Source organism: Orcinus orca, chromosome 10, assembly GCF_937001465.1.
Source record: "Orcinus orca chromosome 10, mOrcOrc1.1, whole genome shotgun sequence".
NCBI lineage: Eukaryota > Metazoa > Chordata > Mammalia > Artiodactyla > Delphinidae > Orcinus > Orcinus orca.
The window spans coordinates 105,220,880-105,238,145 of record NC_064568.1 but is presented as its reverse complement, the minus strand read 5'-3'; the positions used below and the strand labels follow the sequence as shown (position 1 = coordinate 105,238,145).

The window sequence follows — 17,266 nt, the reverse complement described above, 5'->3', positions numbered from 1 at the left end:
GTTCTCCGGGAGAGGCAGCAAAGGCCAGGTTATTGCGACACTAGCCTCAGGCCGCTACTTGAAAGCAGTAGCCGAGCGATGAAATAAACCCCAGCAGATATGAATTGGCCTTAGGAGCAACAATAGAATGTAAGGGCGAATGGAAACCAAGAAGCAAAGCTACCTGGTTCCGAGGCTGGGACCTAACAGGTGAGTGGCCACAGCAGGTGACACTCAGCCTGCACGGGGGGTGTCTCATGACCGCCATGGACAAGGTAGGAACGGATAATTGCTCAAAGTCAGGAGCCTGAATTCGGAGACCACGCACCAGTGTGGTCCCTTGGCCGGCCCCTGGCCCCTGCCCTCCTCTCCTCTGTCCCCTGCTTCCCCTGCTCTCCTTCCTCTTTTTCTGTCCCCTCTCATACCTGCCGAGCCCCTCCTTGCCTTTGGGTCGGCCCCTCCAGGCATGAGGGGGATGGGTGGGAATCTCCCTTCCCTAAAATCACAGAGAATATGCCACCACGCTCATCGAGCTTCCTCCAGGATCACATGTGCCCTGGTACCGAAAGTGTGTCATTTTAGGCAACAAAACACGCCCTGCTTCCCATTTAAATGTCGACGGGCCAACGGGTGTTCAACTACATTTACTGTACCTTGTTTAGTCAAAGTGGTTGTCTTGCCATCTAAGTCCTCTGTCCCTTCCTTCAAGGAGCTTACACTCTAATCACGGAGACAAAACTGAGCCAAACATTTTAGAAAACAGTGAGTATTTCGAAAGCCCTACGGGCAGGGCAGCAGGAAGAACACAGCAGCGTCCCGCGTCCCACCAGGCGTGAGCCTCTCCCAAGTGAAAATTCCCGACAGGGGCTGCTGACCTGGGGTCCGTGGACCCTCAACTGGCCCAGGAGCCCTCTGGCTGTCCCCACACGTGTGTGTGCGCGGTGACCTCAGAGGAGAGCCCCAGCTTCCCACCAGGTCCCGCAAGGGACACGCCCACCCCACGGACACACACGTGCCCGTGAAGGGTCTGCTCCAGGGTTGTAGCAAGTCAGACGAGAGGGCAGGTTAGAGCGAGGCAGGCAGCGGTCCCTGAGGAGAAGGGAGGTCCCCGCGTGAGAAGCGCTGGGACCGCGGGGGACCGAGGAGAGGAGAGTGGGGGGCTCGGGAGTCAGGACGCACACGGCCTGGGGGGGACCATCCCCAGGCTGCCGAGCTCCCCGCCACCCGAAGATGCTGGAGCAAAGCAGGAGGGCTGAGCCCTACCATGTGGCAAAGGGCACACAGAAAACTAACTTTTAATACGAACACCAAGACCTTTGCTCGATCAATGTTCAAAGACAGCTCTGCTTGGGCCACGTCAAAGCTGAAATTGGTCATCGTGGTGGGAATGCTTCTTCTTAGTAGAACATGACACGATCGTGTGGGCCTTCAAGCAGGTTCCCCAATAGTGCAAGCCTGTCGTGCCTCATTTCCAGATCCTTTTCTTGAACCTCCTTCAACTACTCGGTTCTGACATCAATGTCCTTAGCTGCTGTGAAGGAAAAGCAGCTATACCGGAAAGAGGATGTCAGGGGCTCACCGGGGTCCAAATGTAAGACGTTTAGCACCAAGGAATAATGGTGTCAAATGTAGTTGGGTGTTTGGGTTATTTTAAAAGTCCCCGGTGAGCGACTGCAAGACGATTAAGGTCCTACAGTCACAGCAGCCACCGAAGTGAGGACGATTTTAACATCAGAAGCTTCTACACCTGTAGAAACATTTTCCTCTCTTGAGTTAACTTAGATAAAATTGAAGAAAATCATTTAATGCTTGGTAAATTAGGTACACGTCTCTCTTTTCTGGTTCAGAGATAAAGACGAGGACGGCGAAGTGGAGTTAACGACAATTCATCACTCTCTGTTTCCACCTTGACTGGGAAGAAAGCCCATTTGAGATTTATTTTAAATGATCCAATGTAACGTTTAGAAACATGAAGCAGATTAAAAATCCATGTGTTGTTTTTACAAAAATAAACATGGGGAAAACATACAGAATATGTAAGCCTGCTACTTTGAGTTGAGCAAAGCAATTGAAGTGTGTATGATTTGACTATGATAGCGCCCATCCTTCTAATAAGCACAGGGCGTGAAAATACCCTCTCCAATCCATGATTAATATGTTTAGTTAGAGACACTTCACCTTGTAATAACTTGACAAGTATCCACTTCAGTTAGTAACGGTCACACACAAAACAAATCGATATCGTGCTTCCTCACTTAATGGAAAAATTAATCTGAAACACATAATTAAATCAGCACTATTTTAAACTAGACAGCGGGTTTCATTCTTCTTTTTCTCTCCCTCCCCCCTCCCTCCCCCACCTCTTTCTCCTTCTTCCTAAATGAAATTGGATTTAACAGAATCAAAGGCTTTAAATCAAATCTGCCTAAGATCACTCATGAGTAAAAGTAAACCAGTGTCTAAACCTTGGCAATAAACGACTTAGAGAAATGTTTGCACTGGTTCCTAGGAAAACCTGATGGATGAGATAGGAGCTTTCGTGCTCGGAGGCAAAGCTCTGACCTAGATAAACCCGGGGTGTCTGGAGCACCGTGCCTCTGGGACTCTATCAGCCAAAAGGACGTCCTCAGACCTTTTGAGCAGCTATGTTGAAGTGTGGACCCCAGAAATGCTCACTTTGCACTGAAAACAAAACGAAGCTCTGTTAATGGTTTAGTGTAACACAAAATTGTTAATATACACGAAGTTCAGCTACTGAAACATTTTTCTAGAGACCGATTCTTTGATTCAAGAAGCAAAATGGAAAGAAAATACCTGGGTTGATTTCAAGGCAAGCCTTTTAAAGCTGCAGCTCTGAGGGTATTGGAGTTGCCTCCAGAACAGGTAGTGGGAAGGTCCTCTGAGATATTTCTGGATGGAGCCTGGGCGGCCCCTACATCGTCCTACAGCTGAGATGGACCTGGGGAGGGCTCTGTCCTCTTGGGGTCTCGCATGAGGGTATCAGCAGGGGTAGAGGAGACAAGGCTGGTCCACAGGGGGCATCTGTGACCCTTTCCCTTGAGTTCCTCCTCCCTCTACAAGGCCCTCCCCGTATCTGCCACCCACCCACCCATAAGGAAGCCCTTCTTTAGGCAAACCCACCCCTCAGCTGAAAAGAGGCACTTTTCAGTCTGCACGTCAGGCCGTAAGTCTTTCCCGCGTGGAGCTGGCAACCTCCCACTCCCAAATAAGGAAAGCGAGTAGGGTGCAGACGCCCCAGCACCATCTGTGCGTGATTGCCCCAATCCTGCAGGTCCAGGCTGTGAAGGAAGCTGTCCTGTGAAGGACGCCCCAGGCAGGGAGGAATCCTGTGTTTTTTACAAAGACTAACCACCCTTTTCTGCCAAAATGGTGGTTCTCAAACTTTGGTGTGGGTCAGAATTACCTGTGCATCGGAAACATGGTAACAGTGATAGCAGCACCTAGTTTCCACTGGGCGCTTACTGCCAGGCACTGTTAGAATTGCTTTATCTTGATTTCTCTGCAAGGTGATGAGGAATAAAGCAGAGATGTGCAGCTAAGTGTGTGATCACTGGTTCTGTGGAAACCCCAAGCCCTGATTCATAGCATCTGCCTGTCTCTCTGATGGAAATACTCCAGTTACGGCCAACGTGACATCACCGGACAGCGTGGGGAGGAGCTGGCCGCAGGCTCTCACCCCATCTTACTGTTGGAGAACCAAAGGCACTAAAGGTGCCAGACGTTCCAAACCAGCATCCCCTACCACTAAAACCTGCGGGCGGGTGTGTGGACTCCACCAGCTCCACTGGTGTGGTGGGTGTGAAGTTCCCCAGGAGAAGTAACTCTGCCCCGGGCCATGCTGGGGTGCGGCCAGCACATCAGCTCAGAGATAGAAGGACCCAGGCCCAGGGGTGTGTGTGTGTGTGTGTTCTTGACTGAGCCGGTTTCAGCCGAATGTTATGGAGAGAATTTGGAGGAAACGACAGCTGTAATACTAGGGCCCATAGGAATATCAAACTCCACCTGGATGACAAGGTGGAAACCGTATTTTAGCGTCCAGCCACCCCTCTTCCCAGCCACCAGAGGAAGAAAGAGAACTAGGAAACCCCCAAGAGTCCTTTACCAGTTCCCTCGACCATCATTCTCAAACTTCTTGGACTCAGGACTCCTTTACATGCTTACAAATTATTAAGGGTCCCCTAAATAGCTTTTATAAATATATATGTATATAAATATATGTGTGTATATACATGTGTCTAGATAGATAGATAAGGTTTTTAAATATTTATTAACTCATTCATTTAAAATAAACTAGTAAATTTATTACATGCTAATGTACATATCCTTATCAGGAAAAACTATGTTTTCCAAAAAAAAAAATAAATTAAATTCAAAAAAATTTTTTAACAAGAAAATTTTCTCAGAAAAGAAAAGGGGGCCTATTTTCATTGTTGCAAATCTCTTTCACGTCCAGCTTAATAGGAAGTTGTTGGACTCATATCAGCTTTGCATTCAACCTTTTGCAATAGTGTGCTTTTTGGTTCAAATTCATATTATCTCTGATCTTATTAGAAAAATCTTGCAGTTTGGGGAAGGTGTAAAAGCTTAGAGTGGTGAATAAAAGTTTCCCAAATTCTAGTTTTCACTTCAAAACTCAAAGTTTATCATTGGCAAATAAATACCTTTAGTTTTCTTCCTTAAAGAAACAGGCTCATTTCCTGCATTTTGGAGAAAGTATCTGTCACCGGGTCAAGTCTAGATAAGCACGATTTTCTGCCCCTCTTTCTGGCAGGCAATGACGCTGTCCTGCAAACCGCGACCAGTCCAGTGGGGCCCCCGCCCAAGTCCTCTCCTGGGGCTGACGGGCACCCGGGAGAGCCTGGGGGGGCCCCACTCCCTCTCCCAAACGTGCCCAGGACCTGTCCTCCAGGGTCAAGACGAGACACCATCACACTGCTGCTCACTTGCTTTTCACAGGGCGTGTGGAGAAACACGGCCAGAGCCAGCGCTTTGCCCACCACTGCTTTGATGCCATCAGAGCAACAGTGAAAGGGGCCCAGCTACCAGGACACCGTGAGAACCTCAGCCACCGGGACCAGGAGTGGTGCTGGGGGGAAAACAGACACCACAGCAAACAGACACTCAGCCCCTGGTACCACCTGTGCTGACGGGAGCCGGGAGAGCTGGACCGCGGTGGCTGCTTGCCCTGGCTAGATCGCACTCTTCTCTCTCCAGTGGAGAAAACTGGAAAAAGTGAATCCTGAAGGTCACGACCCTTTGCCTCCCAACCACCATGTTGAAAAGTCAGTGGTCCCACCATCCTAAAGCCAAGTTCCCCCATCAGTGGCCACTCCTGCCCTGAGCCAGAACCTCTCAAAAACCCGGACGCATGGGGTCTGGACTATGGCCCACCTCTCTCTGGAGATGCTGCCACACAGACACTGTTTAGGGCACAGACCCCGAACGCCAACACTTTGCAGCCCTTTTTTCCTCATCTATCAGGGGGAAAAATAATAGGACCCACCCCCAGGGAACCTTACAACAATTAAATGGGATAATTCGAGGGGGATGCTGGCCCCGTGACAGCCCTTTCAAAGCAAGGTTTACCACTGGCTCACTGCTGAAAATGTCCTGCAGAAGAAACAGTCACAGCTTCTGCCTTCACACACTAACAAACAGAAGGAAAATTCCACCTGGAGGGATGTGGGCCACGTAATCGGGTTGAGTGGCGCCCAGCGTAAACTGCCGACTGTGGGTTATGTAAACTCTGCTAATTTATTAGCGAGGGAGTGGCAGTGGAGGATCAAGGTTGATTTGTTCACGTCTGGAACAAGGAAAAAGTCATGATTTTCAAGTCTGACCATGTCAGACTCTGACGGTTAAATGGGCAGCCCTCACGCTAATCCGCACAAGAGCAGGCAGGGCGCGGGGAGGGCGAGGCTGGGCAGGAAGCTCGGGGCAGGCCCCGAGCTGAGCCTTTTCCTGCACACCAGCCCCTCCGTGACCGGCCTTCCTTGCCAGCCCTGGCCACTCTCAGCTGCAGCTCCTCTGCAGGCTCTGAGGGCGGTGACCCCGCCAACCCTCCAACCAAGCACGTTCTAACCCATGTGAACCTGGGTGGGCTTCAACAGACACACAGATTTCCAGAAATACTGTTTGAAACAAATGGATAGAAGTATGTGTTTGGGTCTGCAAGAGGAGGAAGAGCAGAGAGTGGGCCTTGATTCAATTCACTTGCAACAAAAATATTTGAGAGATTCTCAGTTAGGAAAGCACTTAGCTGCACAGAAACATGAACCATAGCTTTAAAAGAAGGGCTCAATTTTCAACATTATAAGCGTCAGTGTAAGTAGCTGCTAGTGTCGGTACAGTCGCTGAGCACTGCCAGGACTCACATCTCTGCACCTCTTTTACCCTCTCCCTCATGGTTGCAAGACAGTTGCTGCAGCTCCAACCATCACATTCACATTCAAGGCAGGACCAAAAGACCACATCTGCCCCCTTTTACCAGGAAAGAAGCAGCGTTCCTGGAGATCCACAGTAGCTTTGGGCTTATGATCTGTCACTGTGACCAGTATGTCATCCCTGGTTACAAGGGAGGCCAGAAAAGTAAGGACCTGGGTTTCTTCCTCCCCTTCACTTTTTGTAGTTCCTCTAGCGAGGATGTGGGGAGGAATACCGCATAGGTGACAGGTTCCAGGTAAATGTCAGTATCACTGCCTTCTCTGAACACACTTGCTCTCTCTGTGCTCAGCAAGTGAAGTTAGTTTGGAGGGGTGGCTGTGAAGCTGCTGGCTTTTCCAGCGTTGACTGTGATAAATCCTTGTTATTCTGCAGACACCAGAATCATCATTTTCCTCCCCTGGAGGACGTCTGTTGCCAGAGGCCCTTGAATATTAGCAAAGAATGGCCAAGAGCAAAGGAAAAGCGAAGCAGCATCCGTCACGTGCTCCACACACTGGAAATGCTGAGCCTCAGGTGGAAAAATGGAAATAAATGGTTAAAATGAGGAGGCGCAATCAGCACCCCCTGCTGATGTCCCCTGTTTAGCTGAAAAGAACAACTTGAAGAAAAGTGAGTGCCAGGCATTCACTGGAAGATAGAAAGCCTGTTATGAAGTCAAACCGGGGAGGCGACACTTTTATTTTGCTGGGTCGCCTCCTCTTTTAGGGTCTCTGTGTTCAGGGCCAAACTTTGGAAAAATTAAACTTTGGGCGAAACAGGTGGAGAAGTGTTTGCCTTTGAGAGACTTCACCAGTCCTAGGGTTTCCACGGTGCCCAGGCAAAGAGAAACACCCGCTCCCCAGCCCCTCAGGGGCCTCGTTAAGGTTTTACACTCACACAAGCTCATTGTATGCTCTTAAGAGTTAAGAATTTAATAAAGTTTAAGATGATTTTCCAAAAGGAAGGCTGAGGGATGAAGAACCACGTGTTCAGAAAGTATTCGGGCGAAGGGGCTTCAGACGTGCATGTCACCTGGGGATTAAGGGAAGAGGCTCAGGCTTCGTTCCTCCTGCTTGGGGACTGGTTCCTGGAGAGCACAGCAGAAAGCCCGCAACAGATCAGCGGCCCGGGAACGAGGAGGGGGTGAACCGGACGGATGGAGCAAAGACACGAGGAAGGGTTGGGGAGCATCCCTCGTGGAGTCGGCAAGTAGACCCGAGGGAAGGCAGGCGACTTGTCTAGTAAGAGCCCCTCACCCCCGGGGGCTGAAACCGAGGTCGGAAAGCTCAGAGGCTGTCCCAGAGTCAGAACAAGGCAGAAACCAGAGCAACGCCGAGCCCTCGGGGACGGCGTTGACCAGCCAAGGGAGCCAGGGTGGGGACCAGAAACAGCGAGGAGCTGAGTGGGGAGCCTTCGCGGCTGGTGCCCAGCGCTCGGGGCTCCGGGTCCCTCTGCGTCCAGAGCCCCAGCCGGCAGCTTCACGTTCTCATACCTCAGGCTACCCCGCAGCCATAATCCATCCCAACGTCCTATGACTCGGCCCACATTTCTTCGTATCGCGAAACGCCATCAGATTCCGCGCCCGAAATAACTCAGTTACTGTCACTGGCAACACGTCGCTTGTTATGCGGGGTTGGAAGCCTCTCAGTGGGTTCCTACGGGTCCTGCCCCTTTGGGTTTACGGTCACCTCCCGGAGGAGAAAGCCGGTGTAAGTTCAGGATGAAAGAGCTCTGATTTCCCTTAGCATCTTGCCGCCTGCCTCAGGCTCGGGGGCCCACGAGCCACAGCCCCGTCAGCTGGGATGTGAGTCTGTCTGTCTGTCCATGAGGAGAAATCCCTCCCACCTCACAATCCGACTTTCGGGTCGTCATCCACGCTAGCACAGTTTCTCCTTACTGCGTCTGTGCCTTTATTACGGGACCCTGATCCGTTCTGCAGTAGGCGGGGTAGGGTATGAACAAATGAAGCCAGAGAGCACCCCGAGCTCCTCAGACCCCGGTGTGCACTGCCGAGGTGGGGACGAGCCGCCAGAGGGACGGGCCTCACGCGGGGACAGTGCCAGCCTGGCACCCCTGTGCCCACGCGCAAGCTAGAATATCAGACATCTCATGGGTCAGAAATTCTTTAAACCAGTCTGCTGAGCTGTCTGTGCATTTGCATTTTTCTGAGAAGTCTCTATCTTTCATCCGATTCTCAAAGGGGTTCATGTCTTTGGAATGTTTACATCAACCAACTCAAGACCTTTGTCTGAGCCATTCTGTTGATATTAATAATGCAATAAAAGGTTAAAATGGGGCTTCCCTGGTGGCGCAGTGGCTGAGAATCTGCCTGCCAATGCAGGGGACACGGGTTCGAGCCCTGGTCCGGGAAGATCCCACATGCCACGGAGCAACTAAGCCCGTGAGCCACAACTACTGAGCCTGCGCGTCTGGAGCCTGTGCTCCGCAACAAGAGAGGCCACGACAGTGAGAGGCCCGCGCACGGCGGTGAAGAGTGGCCCCTGCTCGCCGCAACTAGTGAAAGCCCTCGCACAGAAACGAAGACCCAACACAGCAAAAATAAATAAATTAATTAATTTTTTTAAAAAAAGGTTTAAATGACCCTAACTTACACTATTTGATGTGATTTGGTAAAAATCTTATTTATAGACTTTTAACAATAATTTCCATTTGAACTTTAAATAATAGAACTAGACTTTGATACTTATGTCTAGCTATTTAAGAAAACGTGTGAAATAATATTTTTATTATTTTGAAAGTAAATGGATACTTAACGGGGCCTTAAGGCAATTAGTTCTCTTTAAAAGTCATAAGCAAATGCCTGTATTTTTTGTTAACTTAATTTAATTACCAAATCCTTTCTTTTGCTGGTAGTTCAAGGTGAACCCATTCAACTTCTGTCTAAATCCCTACACGTGTCAACTGTAAGACCTCAAGCCAATCGGTTTATTGCACAAATGCAGACAGTTACCCAGATGCCAGGGACCAAGCCAGGTAGCAGCTGACGCTGAAGACAGTTGATATCAACGCTGGATAATCTTATCATCAAGAATAGGGCGAGGGGAATGATGTGTCCTGTAGACCTGACGGAGGACACCGTCTGCTGTGCTGGCGGTCGGAGGAGCGTAGCTGCCTGAGTGCAGGTGAACAGGCCCAGGTGACCGCGAGCCCAGGACCCTGACATGGCCATATGCACGTGCCTACTCCCGTCCTTCTGTTCCTTGAAGTCTCTGCACGAAGCCCTCCTCACGCCCCACCCCACCCTCCCCGCTAAGGGCCAGGGTGTAATTTACAGCATCACCTGTCACCGCACCTTTGATGCTGCTCTGTAATTATCTCCCCCTTGTTTCCAATCCTGGCTGCAAGCCCCTGCTCGGAGGATTCTGACACACGTTTGGAGCTCAAGAGATGCTGTTGTCTAAAGGAAAGGAGGGTCTATTCATAAATCATGAGCACATATAAAAATATATAAAAAGGGAGCACATATAAAAAGGGAACCAAACATGCATTTGAAACCTGCCTTATCTTTCTTGAAGTCCCAATTCAAGGATTTTTAAGTGTTTTCCATGAACACAGCAGAGATGCCCGAGCCCCGTCTCCACACCCACGAGCGACCAGATGCCCATGACTCATCCCCGTCGGGCCCCAGCCCTGGGCGACAGATGTGCCCCTGCAGCCTGCGGGTTCCTCTGTGCTTGTCGACAGGGAGCCTTGCCCAGCAAGTGATTTGTACACTTTTCAACTTCCTTGACAATTCAAGCCCCCGTGTGGCATGTTTGCATCTCAGAGGACAGGTTTCAGGCACCAGGAGACAGTCACCCTTTAGCATCATCAGCTAATTAGCCGGCAGTGTTTTCAAATGGCCTTTGATTGAAGCCTCTGAGGCAGAGGCAGTAAGAACAACAAGGTCCAAGTCTCTGTTAATCAAACAAAAGCAACGCTGCCCGGAGCAGCCAGCTCCTGGGGTTCCCCGCCAGGACAGTGGACCCACCGAGAGGGGCCATCACTCAAGATCACCTGCGGGCGACCTGGAAGAGCGTCCCGACCTGGAGACGGCGAGATGCCCCAAAGTGCCGAATACAGAGGTTCAGAGTTTTCAACGAGCCCACGAGAAGCTCTGCTGTCCAGGGGCGAGGCCAGCTCCCCGAGTCGCCCCGGCCCACGAGCGGGCCGTGATCAGGCCGTGTCTTCGACCTCGGCCTCCGGTCCCCCCGCCCCAGCCGGTCCCTGGCGTCCCCCTGCTGCCCGGCCCCAGGCACCCTCCTCTCTCTCCTCTCCCGTCGCCATCAGATCAAAGGCTGCGCTGGGATCAATAAATCACGTCTAATGGGAAAAGCGGTCCGTCATGTCGCTGCTTTGACTGGACTGCAGGGCGGGGAAGGCTGTGTACTCTTGTGGGGAGGGCACGGGGCTCCTGCTGGGACCCAAGGCCTCTTGGTTCAGCCCGGCACCTCTGCCGCCCCCTCGGGGTCAGGCTCCGCCCCCGGCACTGAGGACGAGGCGGGGGCCACGCCGGGCTGCTCTCAGGCTGCGCGCAAGCCTCTGGGTCTCACTTTGCGAATTCAGGGCAGCGGTCGGTGGAGGAAAGGAGACTCCGGTCTCCCCCCCACCCCACCCCCCGCTCTCCGGGCGGGGGAGGGGGAGGGCCTGGCCTGTAGCAACCTCTGTTCCAGGCTCCCTCACCCATACCCAGCCGCTTGGAGGCCTCCCCCCCGTCCCCAGGGCTCAGGGTCCCTCCTAACCCAGCCCCCTCCTGCCTCAGCCTCTGCCCCCATCAGGAGTCCAGAATCCATTTTCCCGGGTTTGCTTCCAACTCAGATCTTCCGGGGTCCACGTGGTGACGGGGTTTCTTCATGCTCAGTCGGGTCAAGGCTGCTTCCTCGAGCTACAGAGATTCCTCCTAGCAGATTTTCTTCCCTAATTTTGTTTCATTTTGGTCAGTAAAACAGTAGGAATCTGTTTAACGTTTTCCTGAAATCCCATTGACCAGAGGTTCCCAGACTTGTTAGACAATATTGTCAGGGCCTTAAGTGTGCCAGCACTAACTCACCAGGTGCACACGGGTTACTGGCAAATACACAAGATTCGCCTGAAAGAGATCAGACAAATTTAAAAGCGTGAGTGGGAATCAAAGGTGGGGAACTGTCCCCCAAAGAGCAAGGCATTCGTTGTCCATCCCGTCTAAGCTGACAACATTTACTCAGGACCGACGTGGAGAATCGTGGTGAACTTGGCGCGGGAGGAGGGATGGGGGCTTTCTAACCGTCCCTCTGTTTGTCCGTTGAATGTTTACAAGAGTCTGGGTTGAATCTGATTGATGCAGAGTGTCAAAGCACAGAATTCTCGCTTCTCACGCACAGACTGCTCCCCTCCATGCAGGGGTTCTCAACTGAGAGTGCCCATGGCCTCAGGGGACAGTTTTGTTCTCACAACTTGCGGCTCGGGGCAGGGTTGCTACTGCGTCTAGTGAGCAGGGCCGGGGGCAACCTAGACGTCCCGCAGCACCCAGGACCGCCCACCAGGAAGGGTTCCCTGGCCCCTAATGCCGGCAGAGCACAGCCCGCTCCAAGGAACCGCCAACCTGCACGGTGCCCCGTGTTTCGCTTGGCCTGTCCCACAACCTCATCGCCTCCGTGTCACCCGGATGCATTCACTTGTCCCCACGGGAAGACCATCTTGACTCCTGTCCACGCTGGGGCCCGACGGCTCTCTGCCTCCTCTTCTGGGCCAGCAGAGTCCCCTGACCACTCTAGCCCATGCTGCTGGCACAAGAGGGCCGTCCAGACTTGGACAAGATTTTTCATTTCATTGTGAGGCTCAGAGAAGTGAGTCGAATGGTTCCATCTAGAAACACGAGTACGGCTCCACAGCGCCTGGGCGGGCAGACTCATCACCCTGGACCAGCCACAGAAGGTGTAGACAGCCCCTTTCTGAGGGACACCTGCACCTGCCACACTCAGGGCCTCCTGGCGAGAGTCATCTCCTGCGCAGACGACGATACACAGACCACCTTGCTGCCCTGGCCATGCTGACTGGCCCAAAGGTGACCCAGAAGAGAGCCCGGAACAAGAGGCCTGCTCACAGGAGTTCTCAGTACAGTGACGGACTGCACTGTTTGCGCTGCGTGTAGACAGGGACCCGCGCAGCAGAGAAGCATGGGGCAGGTGGTGGGCAGGGTCCACGGATGCACGGATATCGGGGGCAGAAACACGATGCAGAAGGAAGACAGCTCTGCTGTGTATGCATCCCTGGGATGGAGAACCCTCCCTGGCTCCCAGGCAGGTGAGTAAAGACTGACTTAGGAACAGGGTGCTGCGCGTCAGCAGAGAGGGAGGCCCAGGGCAGCTTCCGGCACGTGTGTGAGTCCTGGTCCGGGAACTGCCGGCCCTGCTGCTGAGCGGATGACGGGGGCACCGGTCCCTGGAGGCCTCACATCCTTCACAGCACCCTCGCTTCCCTGAGGCCAAGCTGGGCCTCTGTAGGGGCCGCTTCCTCCTCTTTCCCTCTTACCTATGCAATTTCAAAACAGAATGACAGTAGCTCGGGTCCTCTGAGAGTCTCTTGAAATGCAAAAGAAATGAAAGGCCCGTGAGACCTCATCAAGAGAGAAGGGTCTGACCCTCAAGCTGCAGAGATTTCACGATGAGAGCAGGCCCACGCGCCATGGCCGCCCTGGGTTAATCTCCAGGACGTCCTGGCTTTCCTTCTAGTTGATGACTTGGATTAACAATGGGACAAAATCTCCTAGTGGGACTAGAAGAAAGAAAAAATATTTTAAAATGGTTTTTCCCTCCCCTGCTCCAACCACAGGGTGCTTCTTGCCAGATGGAATACAAGAATTTCTGTAGCTCCTCCTGTGTGATATGAACAGGACCAATGATTCGATGAGCCCTGCCCCAGCCAAGACCCAGGACAGACCACAGCTCTGTGCCAGCCCCATCCCGAATGAGTCAGATAACTTGAAGCTCCCTATCATCAAAGCATGATCTATTCTGAGGCCCTGAACCCACAGCAAAACACTGGATAATATCTAGCTTATTAATAAGAGATGAAAGTGTTATTTTTAGATTAGGTTAACGTAGAAAAATGTTGACTCAGTTTCGGCTTACTAAGATGACCAGGATTGTACACACTGACCACTCACCTGTGTGTGTGCTCAGCTGTGCTCAAGCCAACAGGCACAGACCTACTCTCCTAACTCCTGCTGGTGGCTGAATGGACACACACGATGTAGGTCAGAGTCTCCTCTGGGAACAAAATGCACTTCTCTTTCCTCTTAGAAAACATCGAAATCCACTCCAAACACTGTGCAAACCATGGCCCGTAAGGATGTTACAGGATATTAACAGGTTGGGCTCGGACTGCAGCTTCACGTGGAGTTAACATCTGCTCACGCCCCTCCTCGGTTTCCTTTGATGGGAGGATGGATGGTGAACAAAGGCACGACACAGAGGATTGCTGTTAGTTGTTGAAGCAGGATTTTACTTAGGAATTCATTTCTCTGTTCCCACACAGGACTACTTAGAGTGAGGAAGATTACCAAGAAAATCTTTTTTCAGAAAAAATTCCCTCTGCTTCCTTTAAGTAATTTCAGTAGCCTTGACAGTTAGATAGACAGGAGAGTATTGTGTGTCCATATCGCAGATGGGGAGTTGGGGTGAGAAGAACCATCATCACAGAACACTTCCCCGTGGATTCTGGGAACCCAATCTTCTCATTCTAATTTCAGTGCGATGACCCAGGTAACATGTATTTCATTATCTGAGTGGGTTAAATGAGACCAGAGAAAAGAAATAAAACTTCTACTTCAAAATTTTTGCTATAGGACTTTCACTTCTGGCTCTAGTGGAGGAGCCTGTGTCAATCCAACCACCTTGCTGAGAACAAGTAGAAAATCTGGACAAAGTGCAAAACAAGTTGTTGAAAGACAATGGACAGCAACTGAGTCAGCCAGGACTTGAGAGACCAAGAGCTCAGAGAAGAGGAAAACACAGCAGAGCGCCACATTCTTCCTTGCTTTTCCTATCGAAGCATCTGCTGTATCCTAAGTGGAGAAAGCAGAGACTCAGCACATTCACAGGGTGTTAGATCAGAGTCCTGGGTTCCCAAGGCAGCAGCACTGGAGAAGCCAAGAATTTGGAGAAATGGAAACCACGGGGAAGTGAGCACAGCGTCCTGCAGTGCGCTTCACCTCGAGGCCTTTGCCAGTTCCTAACCTGTGTCCAATCAGAGTCCAAGGAACCAACGGGAGAATGTCAGCTAAGAGGCCACAAAACTGAGCAGAGCTTCCATAAAACTCATGGTACTAGAGAGAAAAGAGAGACCCCTGAGGGCTGGGACCTGGAGGCAAGGGGGGACTAGGAATGGTGCTGTCCACAGGAACCTGGACTGTCTCAGTCCCTGATGGGACCAGGGTGATCTGAGCCCATAGAACTCCCTGTTAGAAGGAAAGTAAATCCCATGAAAGATAAAGATAATATCATTCAGAGACTATACAATTTTTATCCACAATATCTAGCATCCAATCATAAATTATCAGGAGTGCTAGTAAATAGGGCCAAATAAATGAAAACTAGGAGAAAAGTGCAGACAATAGGAACAGCCCCTTGGGTGATCTAGGTGTTGCTGTTATCAGACAGAATGTTTAAATAGCTCTGGTTAATAGCTAAGAGAATAGGTGGCAAAGGCACAGAACTGATATTTTTTAAAATGCTAGAAATGAAATATATAATTACCACAGTGAAGAATGCAGAGATGTGCTCAACAGGGAACTCAGCAGAGCAGTGGAGAGAATGAGTGGAAACAGGTTCATAGAAAGACTGACCAAAGAGAAAAAAATGATGGAAAATATATATGAGAGCGTAAGGAACACATGACACTGTGGGAAGGTGTAACATACATGTAATTGGAGTTCCAGGGGAAGGGACAGAGAAAAGGAGCAGAAGCAATATTTGAAGACGAATTGGCCAAGAAGTTTCCCAAAATGGTCCAAACATGAACCCACAGATTTAAGAAGCTCTACAAAATTGAAGCAGGATAAATACAACAGGAGAGAAACACACTTAGATCCATCTGAGTTACATTGGGCTAAAAACATCACAGGTCAACAGGTCGAAAACCCAAACCAAAAAGAATCTTCAAAACAGCCAGGGGTGAGAGCAACGTGCAAGGCAGCAAAACCTGTACTTACAACTGACTTAAAAAAAAAAAGGAATCCATAAGATGGTGAAATAAAATCTTTAAAACGCGGAAAGAAAATGGTTGCCAAGTTCCAGACGCAGAAAAATATCTTTTAAGTGATAAGGTATTTAGTTAAATCTATCCATGTTTAACATAGCAGACAAAGCTGTAAATATGCATTAAAAGCACTATTTGTGCCACACAGTCCTCTGCTAACATCCACGCTCCTTCCCACCAGCCTACAGACCTACAAGGAAACAGATGAGATGGGAAACCACGAGTTATTTTTAAGGGCAACCAACCAATTCCTCTCCTGTTCTTGGTCCAGTTTACAACCGCCAGCCAACTTCTACCTCTGTATTTAAATATATAAAATGCTGTGCCTAATAAAATATGTCCCTATATAAGTAAACCTCTGTGGTGATTCAAAAACATGAGAAAAATGAATTTAACTACTTCACCTGGTACCACCTAGCCACTGAGGGGGGCAGCAGTGCCTTGCCCCCTGTCTCTACATGACCTTCCTAATTGCCTGCTCTGGACACAGAAAGCTCAGGAGTGAGGTGTGGCCCTGAATAAAGGCGTAAATCATCTTCTGGAGATGCATTGCCTGTTGAGGGGTATGTGGAGACCGTCTGATAACCTTTCCTTAATAAAGTCCACAAGGCGTGAGGGAACGATCACGGTCTTTGGCGGCAACCAGATCTTCTGGACGACTCTCCACGTTAACCACTTCCCAGCTGAATGACCAAAGCACTGAGCCTCTCTGAGCCCTGTTGTCTCCGTCTTCTAAATGGGAATATGAATACCCACCTCAAAGAGTCGGGAAGATTAAATTAGCTCAAGAATCTGAAGTTCTGAGGACAGTGCATGAGTTGTACCTGGCCCCCAAATAGTAGGTATCATTTTTACTACGCAGGTGTGTCGGTGTGTCAGGTGGGAGGAAAGTGCTGAATGACAAAGCACTGAGTGGGAAAAACGAGAGCTAAGTCCGTCCTCACTGGAGAATGGTGACGAGTGGGGCTGGGTGCTAACAGAGGAACGTGGTATTTACATGGCGAGCTCCCTCTTCGGTGGGCTGTGAAGTTTGGTTGCCTTAGAGATGGTACAGTCATTAGCCACCAGCAAAAATAAGCATGCTGTGGAGAATTTAGAGGAAAATGCATTTAATTAAGTACCATCTGAACCACCCACGCTGTGAACAAGGAATCTGGCAACAAGGGTGTTATGGTTGCCAAGTTCCTGCCAAATGTTATTTTCCTAAGTTCGTGTGTTGGTTTTTTCCTGACCAAGACCTGAACAAAGAACTCCAGATGGCAACGTGGAGAGAGGAAGCCCGTCCCCACAGACCAGAAGTCTCCCAGAGCCCCGAGAAGATTGGAAAAAACTTTAACAACATTTCCCCTGGATGGAGGAAGGGCGTGGGTACCGCAGCAAACGCGAAGTATGGAATGATGATTAAACTTTAGGGCGAATTCTCTGAGGATGCCAATCATGTTTTTTCATCTTTGAATGTGCCCTTCCCCCTTCCTCCCCCCCACCCCAGGGGCCTGTGCAAAGCACAAGTTCTCACCAAGTGCTGGTGAGGCCTGGACAGGTCACTCAGAAAGCTCGGAGCACACGTGGCAGTGTAAAGCATAAGGACTAAGCACTTCACGTGTGT

General features: G+C 50.5%; 2 long non-coding RNA genes across 2 annotated transcripts in view; one reads left to right on the top strand and one right to left on the bottom strand.

The window, feature by feature from the left end:
• Nucleotides 1–17,266, bottom strand: part of LOC117197084 (uncharacterized) — a 149,462-nt gene that overhangs the window by 59,325 nt on the left and 72,871 nt on the right. The gene's annotated exons all lie outside the window — the stretch shown is intronic.
• Nucleotides 115–2,012, top strand: LOC117197086 (uncharacterized). The gene is made up of 2 exons (XR_004477579.2): nucleotides 115–254; nucleotides 1,827–2,012. It is a non-coding gene; the product is annotated as an uncharacterized LOC117197086 (long non-coding RNA).